At 37.3% G+C, this 15518-nt stretch overlaps 1 pseudogene across 1 annotated transcript in view; it reads right to left on the reverse strand.

The window, feature by feature from the left end:
- Positions 1–454: 454 nt before the first annotated feature.
- The window catches only part of LOC308506499 (heat shock cognate 71 kDa protein-like), a 46645-nt pseudogene continuing 31581 nt past the window's right edge, over positions 455–15518 (reverse strand). The window contains exons 2-3 of the transcript in view: positions 8562–8713; positions 455–2422 (exon numbers count right to left, since the gene is read on the reverse strand). The product of the transcript in view is annotated as a heat shock cognate 71 kDa protein-like (transcript). The remainder of the gene's footprint in view (positions 2423–8561; positions 8714–15518) is intronic.

Raw genomic sequence — 15518 nt, forward strand, 5'->3', positions numbered from 1 at the left:
TGATGTACATTCTTGTAGGTTGCTTTTTTGTCCTGCTGTCTTAGCTCCCTTCTTTTACATTTATTTTGAATGTTTGTTGGCTATTACACCTATGTATAACTTTCAAAGCTGTGATTTGATTTCAAAATATGTATTGACTCTGAAAATATACTTAAAATTATTAGTTTATATTGTATATTAATAATTACATAACATAATAAGAAATTTAATTAAACACATTTCTATTTTTTTGCCAATTTTAAATACAGTTTTATTTAAGTCATTGCATTTTTCACTTTAAAACACAACGCTTATACAGTGCACCATTTTTTTTCCTATTCCATATTTAGGTATCAAGAACACCAGTTATTTACTATATAGTATCTCAACTTTAAAATTGCCATGGAATTTGCTACAAATTTGGGTCCTTCCGTATTTTGTGTGGAACAATGCTAATTCCATGCTCAAGGTTGGCTTAATCAACCTCTTCAATGGTGGGCACAGAGGAAGCACTACCAGAAGGAGGGGCTCCACCACTAGGGAATGCCCAGGCATCCCTCCTGGCATGCCCCCCATGCTCTGGTACAGCTTGGTAATGATGGGATTACAGACTTTTTCCAGCTCTTTCTGCTGATGTTCAAATTCTTCCTCTCTGAAAGTCTGCTTCTCATCAAGCCAGTTGATGATTTCATTGCATTTGTCAATCTTCTATTTGTCCCCATCATTGATCTTGCCTTGGAGTTATTTCATCTTCAACAGTTGCTTTCATGTTGAATGCACAGGATTCAAGTGAATTCTTGGAAGACACCTTGTCCGCCTGCTTCTCATCTTCAGCTCTGTACCTCTCAGCTTCCTGGTCCATGTGCTCAATGTCTTCCTTCCTCAGAGGACACTGTCATTAGTGACGGTAATCTTGTTCTCTTTTCCTGTACTCTTACCCACAGCGGAGACAGTGAGGATGCCATTGGCATCAATATCAAAAGTGACTTCAATCTGAGGAACATCTCGAGGTGCAGGAGGTGCCTGTGAGGTCAAACTTGCCAAGCTGGTTGTTATTCTTGGTTGTGGCCCGCTCACCTTCGTAAACCTGAATGAACGACCACGTTGGTGGTCAGAGCAGGTAGTGAAGGCCTGTGTCTGCTGGGTCGGGATGACAGCATTGTGCTCGATGAGGACTGTCATGACTCCACAGCAGTCTCAATGTTAAGGGAAAGAAGACTGACATCCAACAGCCACAAATCTTGAACATTTTCAGATTTGTCTCCGGATAGGCTGGCTGCCTGGGAATCTGCACCGTAAACAACAGCCTCATCAGGGTTCATGCTTTTATTCAACTCTTTTCCATTGAAGAAGTCCCGTTGGACTTTCTGAATCTTGTGGATAAGGGTAGAACCACCCACCAGGACAATATCATGGATCTGGAACTTGTCGAGCATGGCATCCCAAAGGGCTTTCTCTATAGGGCCCAGGGTGCCAACAAAAAAGGTCAGCCCTCAATTCTTCAAATCAGGCATGGAGGATAGAGGTATAGAAGTCAATTCCTTCATAGAGCGAATCAATCTCAATAGTGGCCTGAGTGCTGTTAGAGAGCACGCTTAGCACGTTCACAAGCAGTACGGAGGTGACTGACAGCCCTCTTGTTCTCACCGATGTCCTTCTTATGCTTGTACTTGAACGCTGCAAAAATGGTTGTCAAAGTCTTCTCCACCTAAATGGGTATCCCTAGCTATAGATTTGACCTCAAAGAATCCTTATTTAGTTGTGAGAATGGACACATCAAAAGTGCCACCTCCCGAGTCAAAGACCAGCACATTTCTTCCAGCTCCAACCTTTTGTCTAAGCCAGTGAGACACAGCAGCAGCAGCTGGCTCACTGAGGATACTAAGTCCATTGAGACCAGCAATAGTTCCAGCATCTTTGGTAGCCTGACGCTGAGAATCACTGAGGTAAGCAGGTACTGTGACGACAGCATTGGTAACAGTCTTCCCAAGGTAGGCTTCTGACATTTCCTTCATCTTTGTCAAAACCATAGATGACACTTCTTCTGATAGAAACTCTTTGTCTTTCCCTTGTATTCTACTTGCACCTTGGGCCTGTCAGCGCCATTCACCACCATGAAGGGCCAATGCTTCCTATCGGATTGGACAACAGCATCATCAAATCTATGTCCAATCAGGCATTTAACATCAACAACCGTGTTGGTGGGGTTCTTTGCAACTTGGTTCTTTGCGGCATTATCGATTGATCGTTAGGTATTAGTAAAGGTGACATAACTTGGGGAGGTTTGGTTTCCCTGGTCATTAGCAATTATTTCCATATAATCATGCTGGAAGACACCAACAAAGAGTAGGTGGTGCCAAGATCAATGCCAACTGCAAATAGGTCCCTTAGACATGGTTGCTTCAGTGTAAGTGTGGCTTGTGAGGAAGAGAGATACAGACACCTACCCCTATATCCAATAAGTGATTAAAACACATTTTTAATAGCAAGCAACAGTGATGAAGGACAATAACACCAACATATTACATGAATATTAGGATTAAGAGAGAATATGCATAAAGTGCTTGGCATAGTGCCTGCCACCTAAAAGTTTAACAAAAAATGCTGGTATTATGTGTTGTTAAAGTTTGTTTTGAGGAAAAATCATTTATTTATAAGAAAACTTGAATATCTAAGAAACTCCAGTTAGAATAAAATCCTGTTATTATAGCTTTATAATGGTTTATAAATGTAGTTTACGTGGGGTAAGAAAACTATTATTCAGTTTACAATCAGATGAAATTCTAGACAGAAAGCATTGTTTTAGAAAAATACTGCAAATTGACTGGAACAACTATCGGTGAAATAGGAAACAAATATGCAAAGACAATCCTTACAATTTCTACAGTTTTGTTGTGCAAAAGGTGACAGTTACTACTCAAATTAACCTTGAGAATGTGAATTAGTTGGTACTTGAAGGCTGATATCACTTATTCAAAAGAATCTTTTGCCCTCATTTAGTTCCTTCTGTGCTTAAGAATTTTCTGAGAAGAAATGCCAACATTCTGAAAGGCTGAGAGAAGGGTGAATGCCAATTATAGTCCCAGTTGAACACAAATAATTCCACCCGTCAGTAAGCAAGGTGAACCATTCGAGGAGTTCCTTATATTAATGTTAACAGTAAATGTGGCGAGTCCGTCACAGGATATTTCAATACATCGTGCATGTCATTCAGATTTACAGGCAACCTGCTGAGACTGTGGGGACCTACTTTCCTCTGCTGTGATTTTAGTGCATTTTAAGAAATATCCCTAAATTTTACCCCTTCCCCCAAATACTTGGTTCTGTAGTACTTTCTGAGTTAATAGGAAACATGCTCATGCTCTCTTCCCCTAATGTAAAGGAAGTCATATATTTCCTAGAGAGATGAAAGGGGGGTAGGGAGGGGTAAGCTAAAATCTGCTGATCTTTCATTAAAAAAAAAAATCAATCCTGTAGTCTTCTACAATAAATAGATAAACAAACAAAAATATAGAAGAAAAAAGAGACAAATATATAATTTAACATCCAAACACAAAAGTCTAAGTAAGCATTAAATAAAATACTTAGCGCAATTGACAAATTTATTGTTCTCACTGAGGCAAATTCCAGCTTTGATCTATTGTCTGTTATTGATTTATCTTATCACTATAGCTACGTGTTATTTCACAAATAATATAACTCTTACAATAACAGTATTTTGGGAGGAAATACTGAATACTGCTTGTTGAGTTAATAGCCTATTTCAGTCAAATTGCCTTAAAGTATGTACTTACTACATGTATTAATGATTTTTAATAATTTAAATTATATAGCATAACTGTGAACTACAGTGGAACTCTCATTGATTTTTTTGTGGTAAATTGAAGCTGCAAAACAACCTAGCAGAGTTTCCCACAGGAAAGAAAATATGCAAACGCATCTTTAAAATGATGGACAACTTTTGAAGAGAGGATCAATTCTGTGTCCCAGTTTTGGCTAAATTTGTGAAATGTGTTCAGTACTTGCCTGTGGCAGGTCCGTTAGAAGTGCATCCTGCTTTCCTACAGAAGGCACCCCGAGTAGTGCAAGAGCACAACTTATTGCAGGGTATAATAGCTATGTATCAAATAACAGGAAAGAATGCCTTCAGCTTGGGTCCCCTCACTAACACAAGTGCATTGGTCTGTACTTTGCATATAGTACATTAGCATTTACTCAAGTATTATTTATGGTTTGAGAGTTAACATAACATAATGGTAAAGATTATGGTCGGTGGAATCAAATTATATGGCTTTAAATACTGACAGACAAGGCCAGTTATGAAATTTGAAGCAATTTACTCAATGTCTGTATTTCATGTTTCTTGTTTATAAAATAGAGATTCTCCACCTTAGAGGACTGTTTGTGGACTAAATATACAATCCATAAAAAGTTCTTATTACTGTCTTTGGCCTATAACAAATGATCAAAGATAATTAACTATTGTTATCTTCAGTATTATTTTCTATAAAAAACAAAAATTTAAAAATATATTTTGGTTATTTTTTACCTATTAGTAACTATTGTTCTATTTACTCTGTTATTGCACCTATAAAAATGGTATAGTCTATCACCTTTCAAAAATATTAAATAATTCACCAGACACTTACAAAACATCTATTATGCTTTAAGCACTGTTAGTCACCAATGAAATAACAGAACAAAATAGATTCATTCTCTGCTTATGTGAATCTCATAGTTCATTATGGAAAGATTTAGGTAGACATTAAAGTGGGATATTCAATTTTATTGTAATAAGAAAACTATCATCCTATTTTTAATTAAAAATTAGTCTACTTTCAGACTAATTATTTAATATAGTACTAAATATGGGTCAAATACATAAGTTGGCAGTTTCTGTCTAGCAGCTAAATGCTGTCTTACATGTAAGCGCTACATATATTCTTACAGTCATTCATCCATTGAATCAAATTGTTCTTGAGCCTTTCCCTGTACTGACTCTGAGAGGCACTGGGAACCAAAACATAAATAAGAACTTCTCATCTTTGCCCTCTGAAAGTAGGGGGAAAGTAGAAATGTAAATAGGGGGTGAGTTTATTTTTAATTAAAGGTGTGAGTAAAATGCTTTAGGAAAAAAAGAGAAGTAAGCTGAATGCAGGAACATTTTAAATTTTATATTTAAAAGTTGAGAAATAGAAATACATGTATGAAAAACAAAAGTTATAAACTAAAAGAGTCTATGTAACAAAGTCATAGTTCTTAATATGTATTAGTAGTAGTAATTACGTAATATACCAGTAACATATTACTTAATATGTAAGTAATATATTTGATTGAAAGTAGAATTGAAATTACAAAGGTAAAAGGAGAAACATAAAAAACAACTGACTCTCGGCTTGGAAAAAAATGTTATGAGAAAACAGTATACTATAATTTTATTTTTACTGAAAACAGTGCAAAAGGAATCTAGCCTAAGGCACCGGATTTAGAAGAATTCCCTCAGCAAGCTGGGATGTGTTTCAGGAAAGTTATAGAATTGTTATTGGTGAATATTTACCAGTTATAATATAGACATTGTTTCTTGAAGAGCGGAGGCAAATGCCTTATGAGTTCACACAAATACGTTAAACCATGCAGCTGAAGGTAGCCGTCTACAGGATGCCGCTAAGACTGGGCAGTAACACTCAAAATTTACTCATGAGTGGCCACAGGTAACAGTCTATAAGCTTAAAGAAAAATGTGCACCAAGTTTGACAAGTGACGTTCTGATTCACAGGATAGCAAGGCCACCTTCAGATGTCTAACATAAGGATGTCTTGTTAATCTGGGAAAAGGCCTTGATTAGTAGTCAAAAGAAATATATAATAGGAAGTTCTTTTAACAACCGATAAGAGACAGATAACCTGTTCTTCTGCAAACAGGTGTAATCCCATTTTCTGCTTCTGATGGTGCTTACCCCCCAAAAAAAGAAAGCCACAACCACAGCAACTCTGTGCTTTCCGCTAAGGATTACTTACATCATTTATTCTTCATTAGATACTGATTGAAAAAACATTACACGTTCTGACTGAGTTATGGCTATTTTGAATGTCAGGTTTTCAGTTTTATATATGCCTCAAAAATAACCCACGGAGTCATTTATGCCCATATGTCATCTAACCAAGAGAAAGTGAGCTCTGAATTCTCACTCTTGAATGAAATTTTTAGATTGGAATTTAGACTCTCAAGGACTTGCAGAATAATAGAAGTAGAAGAAAGCATTTGTGGAGGCCCTTAGTGTATATTTAGAGCTATTAGGAATTGTTCTTTGGATGAGCGTGTACATTCCTATTAGTGTTTTAACAGTGTTTCCTCCTAGTTTAAGTAATAAATCTTATATTGACGTGAGTTGGTTGACACCAAATAAACGTGAAATGACGTGAGAAGGAAAGAGCAAGTCAAATACTTGGCTGAGACCTAGTCCCTTAGTAGGAAATGAGCCCTTAAGTCTCTTTTCAGTGAGCCAGAATTCAGTATAGCCCATTAACATTCTGCCACCCCGTGGCTTGTTTGAATGAATTAAATGAATTCCTCCCTTTCTCCAGCTCTGCTTAGTTCAAGCAATCACTGACCTATCCAGGATGCATTTTCCAGACTCCTTTGTCAAGATTCTTCTTGGCTGAATTTGGCCAGAGAAGTTCTAGCAGTGTCAGGTGGCACATCTGACAACAACTGCTTCTAAAAGCCTGGTCTCCTATGGTTCCATGTCTTAGTGAGGATCCAGTCTCCTGGGCTCTGGAAACAATATGTTCTTCCTTTGTCCCTCCAACCTAGCAGTGGTAAAGATTCCTGCTATTGCTTTCCTTGGGTTCTCTTTCACAGATCCCTACTAATTTCTTGGCTCTTCCATTGTCTATGTAACTGATTCCTTATTTGTTCAAATATTCACAGTAGCATTTTCATAAGTGGTTTGCATTAGCCAATATATTCTTGGAACCAGAGGTAGTCTCAAGATAGAAATCCTCAAGTTGGTGTTCTGAGATGAATTATTCATCTGTTGGAGTGGGATATTGTTAATTAATGATTTGCAAAAGTATTATGATTATGTAAATTATTGCATGTGGTTTCGTGAAATAAAGTGCAAGTCAAATGCAAGACTTTAGGAAATCAAGGTTGCTTCATTGACCATTTATCACGACAATAATGATGCTTGTTCAGACTGCAAGGTGGAATCTCTATTTCTGATGGCACCAGAGGGCTCACAGGAAAAACAAGCTCAGAGCTTCAAAGTTTCCCCTCAAGGCATGGGGAGCAACAAGAGAGGTTTAAATCTGACATTTAAAATGATTTTATACTCTTTCAAGTTTCAAGGAAAATGTGGTTGTTAATCAGGGCTAATTGTAAAGGTGGCAGAAACACAAGTCAAGATGAACACAGAACGGTACCAAGTCTGTTATGTAGAAGTGAAGGTACTAGTGGAGGAAGAGTGGGATGGCAAGGCTTGGGGTGAGTATATCTGCATGTACCCAACTGAGCCTGAGAACCGTTAAGTCCTCTTTGCAAGCAGACACAGCTTTTTGTTCCTTCTCTGAGGAAACTAGCTGAATTAGTCACAGTCACAGCATGCATACTTGTTTAATATTTTGAAGTTAAGTTGATAAATAAACTCCTAAAGAGTCTGGCCAGTGTTAAGAAAAAAAAAAAGAATATTGAGGCAGCCAGGTACTTGCAACTGCAGTGATCTTTACCACACATTCCTGAAAGAGTAAGGGAAAAATGAGAGCCTAGTCTAACTAAGAACCACTCAACAGGATCCCTAGTTGTACATAGACACAAGCACTACCAAAAATGCAACTCAACCTTTCTCTCCATCAACCCTCCAACATCACCTGTTGGTGTTTGCATTGGCCAAATCCAACTAGAAGCGAAACATTCAAAAGGCAACTAAACCTATAAGGGCTAGCCTCTAATGATATGTAGTAGGTAGCAAAATATGAAGAGTGAAGCTGGAGGTGGAGGAGAGCAAATGGAGATTATAAAGTACATTTCACCCCTTTCTCCAGTCCACATCCATTCTGGGTATCTACTCAGAGGAAAAACTTCTCAGCCTTGGGGAGACACCCTATCACTGAAAAATAATCTGAGTTCAATTATGGTTCACCATGGGACCACAATAATAACATTAGCCATCATCTTTACTTTTTAGATATGGTAGCCAGAAATGTTAATTTAAATTATAGCTGCCAAAGTGCTCAAATGTGTGCCTGGTCACTAGGCCTACAAATGATATTTACAGCTTAAAAAAAAAAAAAAAAAAAAAACAATTATTCTATATTCTTCTTACTCTCTGACACCATCTCTGACCTTTTGGCAACATCTTTACTGGTATAATAATCTAAGTATTTGTTATAGGATCCGAGCCCTCACTGCAGCTTGTCTTTAATGGGTGGATGGCATATCCCATTGATGGTGCGGACTGGACATGGGAAGAATAATAGGTACTCCAGTGAATCCTCTGCTTTAGTCTCCCTTTGCTGCTGTGGTAGAATAGCAGACCAATTCTCTCTTCACATTTGGGAATAAGAACTGACCAGTGGACTGACCTTATTCTCTACTCCTGTTTTCAGCAGCATGAGGAACCCCAAATGTCCAGAGGGTAATCTCAACAAGCTAATTAACAGAACCATGACTATGTTCCCCAGCACATGCCCTCTTCCTTTGGCCACAAATACCTCCACACCCACCAAGGCCAAGGCTGAAGAGATAAACAGCAAACATTAGAGAAATGAGTTATTAAATATATTAATGAACGAGGCTTACCTTTACCTTGGTTCTCAGACTAATACATTCTAACTAAAGAAAAACTAGAATAATACATTAAACTACAATGTAATTATAGGACACAAGTGAATCTACAATAGGCCAAATACTATTCTATCAAACTCTTTCTTTCTGGGTGAGGAGTTCCTGGTAACACCAATGTATACCTTGTACATGAGCTCATTGTTACATGTATTTCACAGTAAAATGAGTTCTTTGTTTGGATGCAATGATGTGTGAGAAAACAAGGCCATAAATAAGGCATTCTATAAATCTACCAGTGGATCTTCGGGCAGGAATATTTCAGACATGGAATGAAAGCTCATATTTGGAATATACTCATGTATTCCCATGAAGACAAATCATCACTTCACACCTAAGGGAAAAGGTCAAATGTAGTCTAAACATAACATCTATTGATAGTTGGACAAGTGGTAGCCAGATCAGCCTCAATGAAGGAAAGTCCATTTTTTGAGCCCATACCTAGCCCACATTTTTATCTGCATATCTTCTTCATACAGAACCCACTGACGACATAATGGAATATTTGAAGAATGAGGTTGACTGGTGTCAACAGGATGGTTCAGCTTGTCTACCTGATAATGAAAAGTCTCCTCTGAAGTGGATGCTTCTGGAAAGTATCTATTTGGTACATGTATTCTTTGTCTTTCTTCTCATTCTGTGATCTTCATCCATATTTTTCCCAATCCTCCTTTTCATAAATAAATATTCCAATTTTATTCTTTAAATTTCCAGCAAGATAAAATTTAGCCACTACCCATACATTGATATAGATCTATACCATACATCGTTTTTCATATATATAAGATAACTAGATATACTGCTTGGCATTTGGTCAAGAAAAGCTTTTTTTTCACCATTGTCTTCTACAGGCTCCCAAGTCGGGCTGTACTGGAGCAACTATGCACTTCCTGATGGAATGTGCTACGTGTATACCTATCTATAAACCAGGCCTATTCTTTCCCCCTTCAGTTAGTAAGTCCTAAGGAGCTCCCCATGAGACCTTACTTGTGGATTGAGTAAGAAGTGGTGAAACTGTAGGAGTTGTATTTATGAGTTTGATCCATCTGCTTACACTAATTACTTGTACAATCTATGCCTTTGAGACCTTGGTTTCACATTTAACTATTTCAATTTTACAATGAAATGCTTTGGCTAATAGCCAAGATTACACCTTTATGGAGAAGTTATAATCTCAGTGCATGATTGGAAAAAGGGTATAGGCTTTGCACTGGCTTATTCAACTAGGACTTGCCAGAGTCTCCATATCACATCCCTCTCTACCACAAAGATTTTCTTCATGATTATTTATGCTGCACCATTAAGTACAAATGGAAGAACTGCTTGCATCTCAGACTGGGTATGCTGAAGTATCTTCTCTTGCTCTAGCTTCTGTTCAAAACTGATAGCATTATAGATTTCCCAGTAAATGAGACAGAACAGAACAATCTGAATTTTAACAAAACCCCAAAGCATCAAAATTTGGCTTCTTCCTGAATGGCAATCTGCGGTGTACTAAGTTGTCTTTTACTTTAAAGGAATAGCCCCAACATACCCTAAACACTAGATAAAAGCACTAATATGGGAGCCCTGGATTCTTCTCAGGGCTTACTGTCTGTACTCTGGTGTACATGTATCTCATTAAAGCATATATGGAGCTTGCTAAGTCCTCTTTATCAGGTCAGTTAGTAAAGTTTTCATATGGTTAAGGAGAGTTGATCAAGGTAACATAATAACATTTATTCCAATGTTCCCACTTCCTAATCCAGTAGACCCCTTTCTCTCTATAGTATGTCAGGGAAGTTCTGGCCTCTTAACCTCATTGACTCTAGGCTATTGCTGAGCCAAAGATTTTTTTAACCAACACACCAAACTGTGTTGAGATCCATCCTAGGGGTTGGAGCTAACGTTTTAGATTCTGAATTCCAAGTAATTGCCTACTATCAGTAACATTTAGCCCTAAAAAAAATCTTTATGTTCCATTTTTCTAACACAATTAAGATCCTTCCCCACAAAAGATGGGAGGAGACACCCCCAAAGTTACGTAATTGGAAATTGGTTTCTTTAAATTAAAATCTAATTTCTTCTGATTTGGAGAAGGTCTGACTTTGCTGCAAAGGGTGGTTCAGGGGCAATTAAGGATTCAAGTTACTAAGCTCTGTTGAAATCTTCATCTAACATTCTTCAACTTATTATAATTTGTCTCTACTCCTCACAAGGTAATCTCTACATTGAAAAAAATGTTTAGTGATATCTTACATCTATAAACACATCAGTGAATAAAACAAACAAAAATCCCTGTCTTCACAGTTACATTATAGTAGGAGAAGAAAATGGCATGCCAAATAAAATATAAAAGTTTGTTATTAATTAGTTCTAAGAGAAAAAGAAATAATGCAGGAAAGTGTGCTGGATAGAACATTATAGTAAAAGAGGAGTTGCAATTTAGGTAAGTGTCCATGTTGGACTTTCACTAAGAAGATGGCATGAAAGGTAAGGGTTGAAAGCATGAAGATGCGATCCATTTGGAGTTCAGGGTACTTAGCATTCCAGGCAGAGGAAACCTCAAGGACAAAGGTCTTGAATCAGAAGTGTCTCTGACTGGCTCAGTGAACAATGAGAGGCCAGTGTAGTTGGAGTGAAGTGAACCAGGGGTAACAGCAGTACAAGATGAGATAAGAATGGGGCCAGACCTAAAAAGCCTTGTATATTTTAAGAATTTCAGGTTTTAATCTCAGCCTGTTGTAATAGATTGAAGCTTGGGGGCGGGGGTGAAGGTTGTAGAAGCAGAGAGTTAGGAGGCTATCACAATAGTGTAGAGTAGCCAGGGAGGTAGGTAGGCCATTGAGATCAAAGACATTTCACCCAGTTTGAGATTAAGAAACAGGTTTCAGTTAAGGAATTTTCCACCTAAGGGATAACTAATTCAGTCTAATTCTCTTTAATGAGAATTCCCTCATTCTCTCTAATTCTACTCCAATCAGAGTTTTACCCCTAGACACCATTTAAACTACTCTTGTCACCAGTTACCTCCATGTTCTCCATGTCCTACCTTCTGCCCTTTTATCTCTTTATATTTCAAACATTAGAACAATCTTATGTAGAGGAAATAGTCATGATGGAGTCATCAATCTCAGCTCAGAAGTCTTGATATGTAATGGCTTATGGAGAATACCAGCTGCTAGCCACCAGAGGCCTGTTGGGGAATAAGATTTTGGCTTCACAGAAAGCAGTGTCTAGGTCTCTAAGACTATTGTATTCAAGTGAGTAACCCCTTCAGATGAAAAAAGACAAGCAACTAACTCCCAGCCTCCTTGACGGGCTGCCCAACCAAACATTCTAGCACCACCTATTAAATAATTCTGCTTTTGTCTTCCATGCGAACAAGTAGTAACAGTGCCTTGCACTAGGATAGTAGTAGTTCGATACATTAATAGTGAAAAAAATACCTCAAATTCTGATTAAAGGTTTAAACAACAGGATTTTCTGAAAAATCTGATGTGGAAAGAGAGAATTCAAGGGTGATTCTTGCATTCTTAACCAAGGAACTGGAGAATGAAGTTGCCACTAGCTGAAATAGGGAGAATTGCAAAGGATCTGAGATTCAAAGATAATGCAGAGCTCAGTTTTGGACATGGAAGTGTGAAGTACCTGTTAGCATCCCAGAGACGATGATTGGAGAGAAGTCTGGGCTGAAGATGTAAATTAACATATAGACATGGTCATTGGCAGCATAAAGTTGGGACTTAAAGTGCCACGAGAAGATGAAGTCATCAAAAAAGTGACTGTAGATATCGGTAAATGTCCATCCAAGGACTGAACTCTGTGTACTCTGAAGTTTAGAGACAAAGGAGATGAGGGAAATCAACAGATAACACTGAAAGAAAAAAGGCCAAATCTAGTAGAAAAACCAGGGGGAGTGCTATCTCATAAGTTCATAGAAGAAAATGTTTGAGGAGAAGAAAGTGATGAGCTAGGAAAACATGCTGCTGAGAGGTCAAGATGAAGAAGAAGAGCTGACCACCAGCTTTAGAACATGGAGGTCATATGACTCAACAAAAGTAGTTTAGCTATGGTTGTGGGGGTAAAATTCTGACAGGATTGTATTCAAGACAAACTGGCAAGAAACAAGTTGGAGAGTACTCATTCTAATGGTTTTGCTGTAGAAAGAGGCTGGAATTATGGTAGAAATAGAAACTGATGGTGAAACCTTTTTGTTTTAAGAACACAAAGCATTTTTGTATATTGATAGGAATTTAAGAAAAGAAAATTATTAATGAAGGAAAGAAAGGGGATAAATGGGGAGGGGCAATGTTCTGAAATACTCATAAGTGATAGGATATTAAATTTCGATCACAGATGAAAAGGTTGGACTTGGCTACAGTTCTCTTATTGCAATAGATGATAATATGGATTCTGATGAGTGTAGATGTGGTCATGGGAGCCTGTGAATTTTTTTTCCAGATTTTTTGCATTTTCTTAGTGAAATGTAAAGCCAGGTCATTATCTGTGTTTTAGACTGAGGAAGGTTTGAGCAATTTGAGGGTAGAAAGAAGGTATAAAGGAGTCAAACAGGAGGGTTTAGTTAAACTGCTCACCGAAAATTACCAACAAATATTTTGTGTATACAATAGAAGGGCAGAGATAGAGGGACCTGAGAGATTCCAAAAATTCCAAAACCTGAGAGATTCCAAAAATTATGTTATATGTAGAGGGAAAAAAAATACACACACACAAAAGAACCTTTCAAAAAGTTCACCTGGAAGGAGCATACAGAGAATTTGGGTGAAATAAAATTCAGGAAACAGTGGTGAAGACCTGTGGTGTAAAGGGGCAAGAATGCTGCAGAAATCATGTTAAGATGTTAAGACCTCAAAAGTTTTTATTACATTAAGTAAAAAGAAAATAATTATTTGGCAATACCGGTATTTTGGAAGGAGGGCATATATTAGCAATAATAATTTAGATCTATTAAAAACTTAATGTATTCCAAGAATTGTATATGAGACTTTTTATGTATTATTTTATTTGATACTTAAACAACTCTATGAATTAGGTACAATCGTATCCTCATTTAACAGATGAAGCAATTGAAGCACAAAAGATAAAGTAAATAAGTCACAGATGCTGAAAACAGAGAGATTTTGGACCAGGCCTCTTTGATAGAGAACATTCCACCTTAATTACTACATTAAACTGCCTTCCAGAAGTCAGATTTCCATGGATTACTGGTGAGTGGACATCAAGAAACACAAGGGGTAAAGACAGCTTTTCAAGACATTTACTGTGATGGAAAGAAGAAAAATAATTTGATAATTGGCGAGGATGGTATTGAAAAGATTTTAACTATTTTGTGTTGTTTTCACTTTGTCTGTAAATTAGTAGCGTCTTGAATACATTTACATATTAGTGGGAAAAAGCCACTACTGAAGGAGATATTGAAGATACAGGAAAGAGAGAGGGACAAAGAAATCAATTTATAGAGTGCAATCTCTAAGGAGACAGGCAAAGATAGAATCTAAAGCGCAGGTTGAAAAATTTAAACAATAAACTTCAAAGAATATGCTGGACCCTTTTTTTATTGTTAGAAAAGGAAGACATTGAAGAAAAAAAAGAATAGAAGTGCACATGAATTTGTATATTTACTGGCAGGAATTTGAGAGAGAACTTTTCAAATCAAACGTAATAGTAGGAGGCAAGATCGTCTGCTAAGAACTGGGCAAAGGGAAATGATGAGGTCAAAGAATCGGTGGAGTGGTGAACATATGTATTAGCCTTTTTAGGAAAAGTCCAGAAGGGTGACTTGGGAATGATACTGGAATCCGGATTCACAGTTTGCATGGAAGGCAGAGTTGACAATAAAAACCGTGCAATTTGTTTTATTGTATCTATTTATACTATTAATAGATAACACTCAGTATGAATATGGACCAGACATTGTTTTAGGCACTTTGTGGTATTCATTTTCACTGCCACTCCATCAGGTTAGTATTAGTATTGTCTCCATTATAGATGAAAAACTTCAGAACAAATAAATTAAGTACAATGGCCTACATTATAAGCTAATACATGGCAAAGCTGCAGTTTGACCCGAGTGTAGTTATTAGTCACTGTCTCATACACAAAACTATGAAGTTCTATGCTTTGCCTTTAGCAATGATAAATAACTCAAATACGGGCACAAGGGAATGACACAGTAACACAGTAGGTCAAGTGGGTGGAGGGATTTGGCAAGAGACGACTTGGAATGAGAACTCTACTATATAAACTAGATATGGAAGGCAAGTAAAGGCAAGCATGTAGGAGCTGCGGCATGATAGGATATCAGAGTGGGGTGTGAGAGCATGCTGCCTGCATCTGAAAGCACAGAATTGGAAAAGCTATTCTTGGCTTCAATGTCCAGAAAAAAATGTTCAAGATTTGTTAGCGAGGTCCCATCTATGAATACCCCCTTCATGTTAATTCTTCTATAGCTAACTTGTGTAATCATGTTTTGATTTTGGACTTTAAAAGTTAATTTGTGTCTTTATCTTATTTTTAAAGTAAAAATTGTATATACTTAAGGTATAAAACACAATGTTTGGTATACATATATGTAGTGAAATGAACACTACAGTCAAGGTAATTAGCATATCTTCTCACATAGTTACTGTTCGTGTGTGTGTGATGAGAACACCTGAGATCTATTCTCTTGGCAAATTTCCAGTATTCAATACAGT

This window comes from Rhinolophus hipposideros (genome assembly GCF_964194185.1).
Source record: "Rhinolophus hipposideros genome assembly, chromosome: 2".
NCBI lineage: Eukaryota > Metazoa > Chordata > Mammalia > Chiroptera > Rhinolophidae > Rhinolophus > Rhinolophus hipposideros.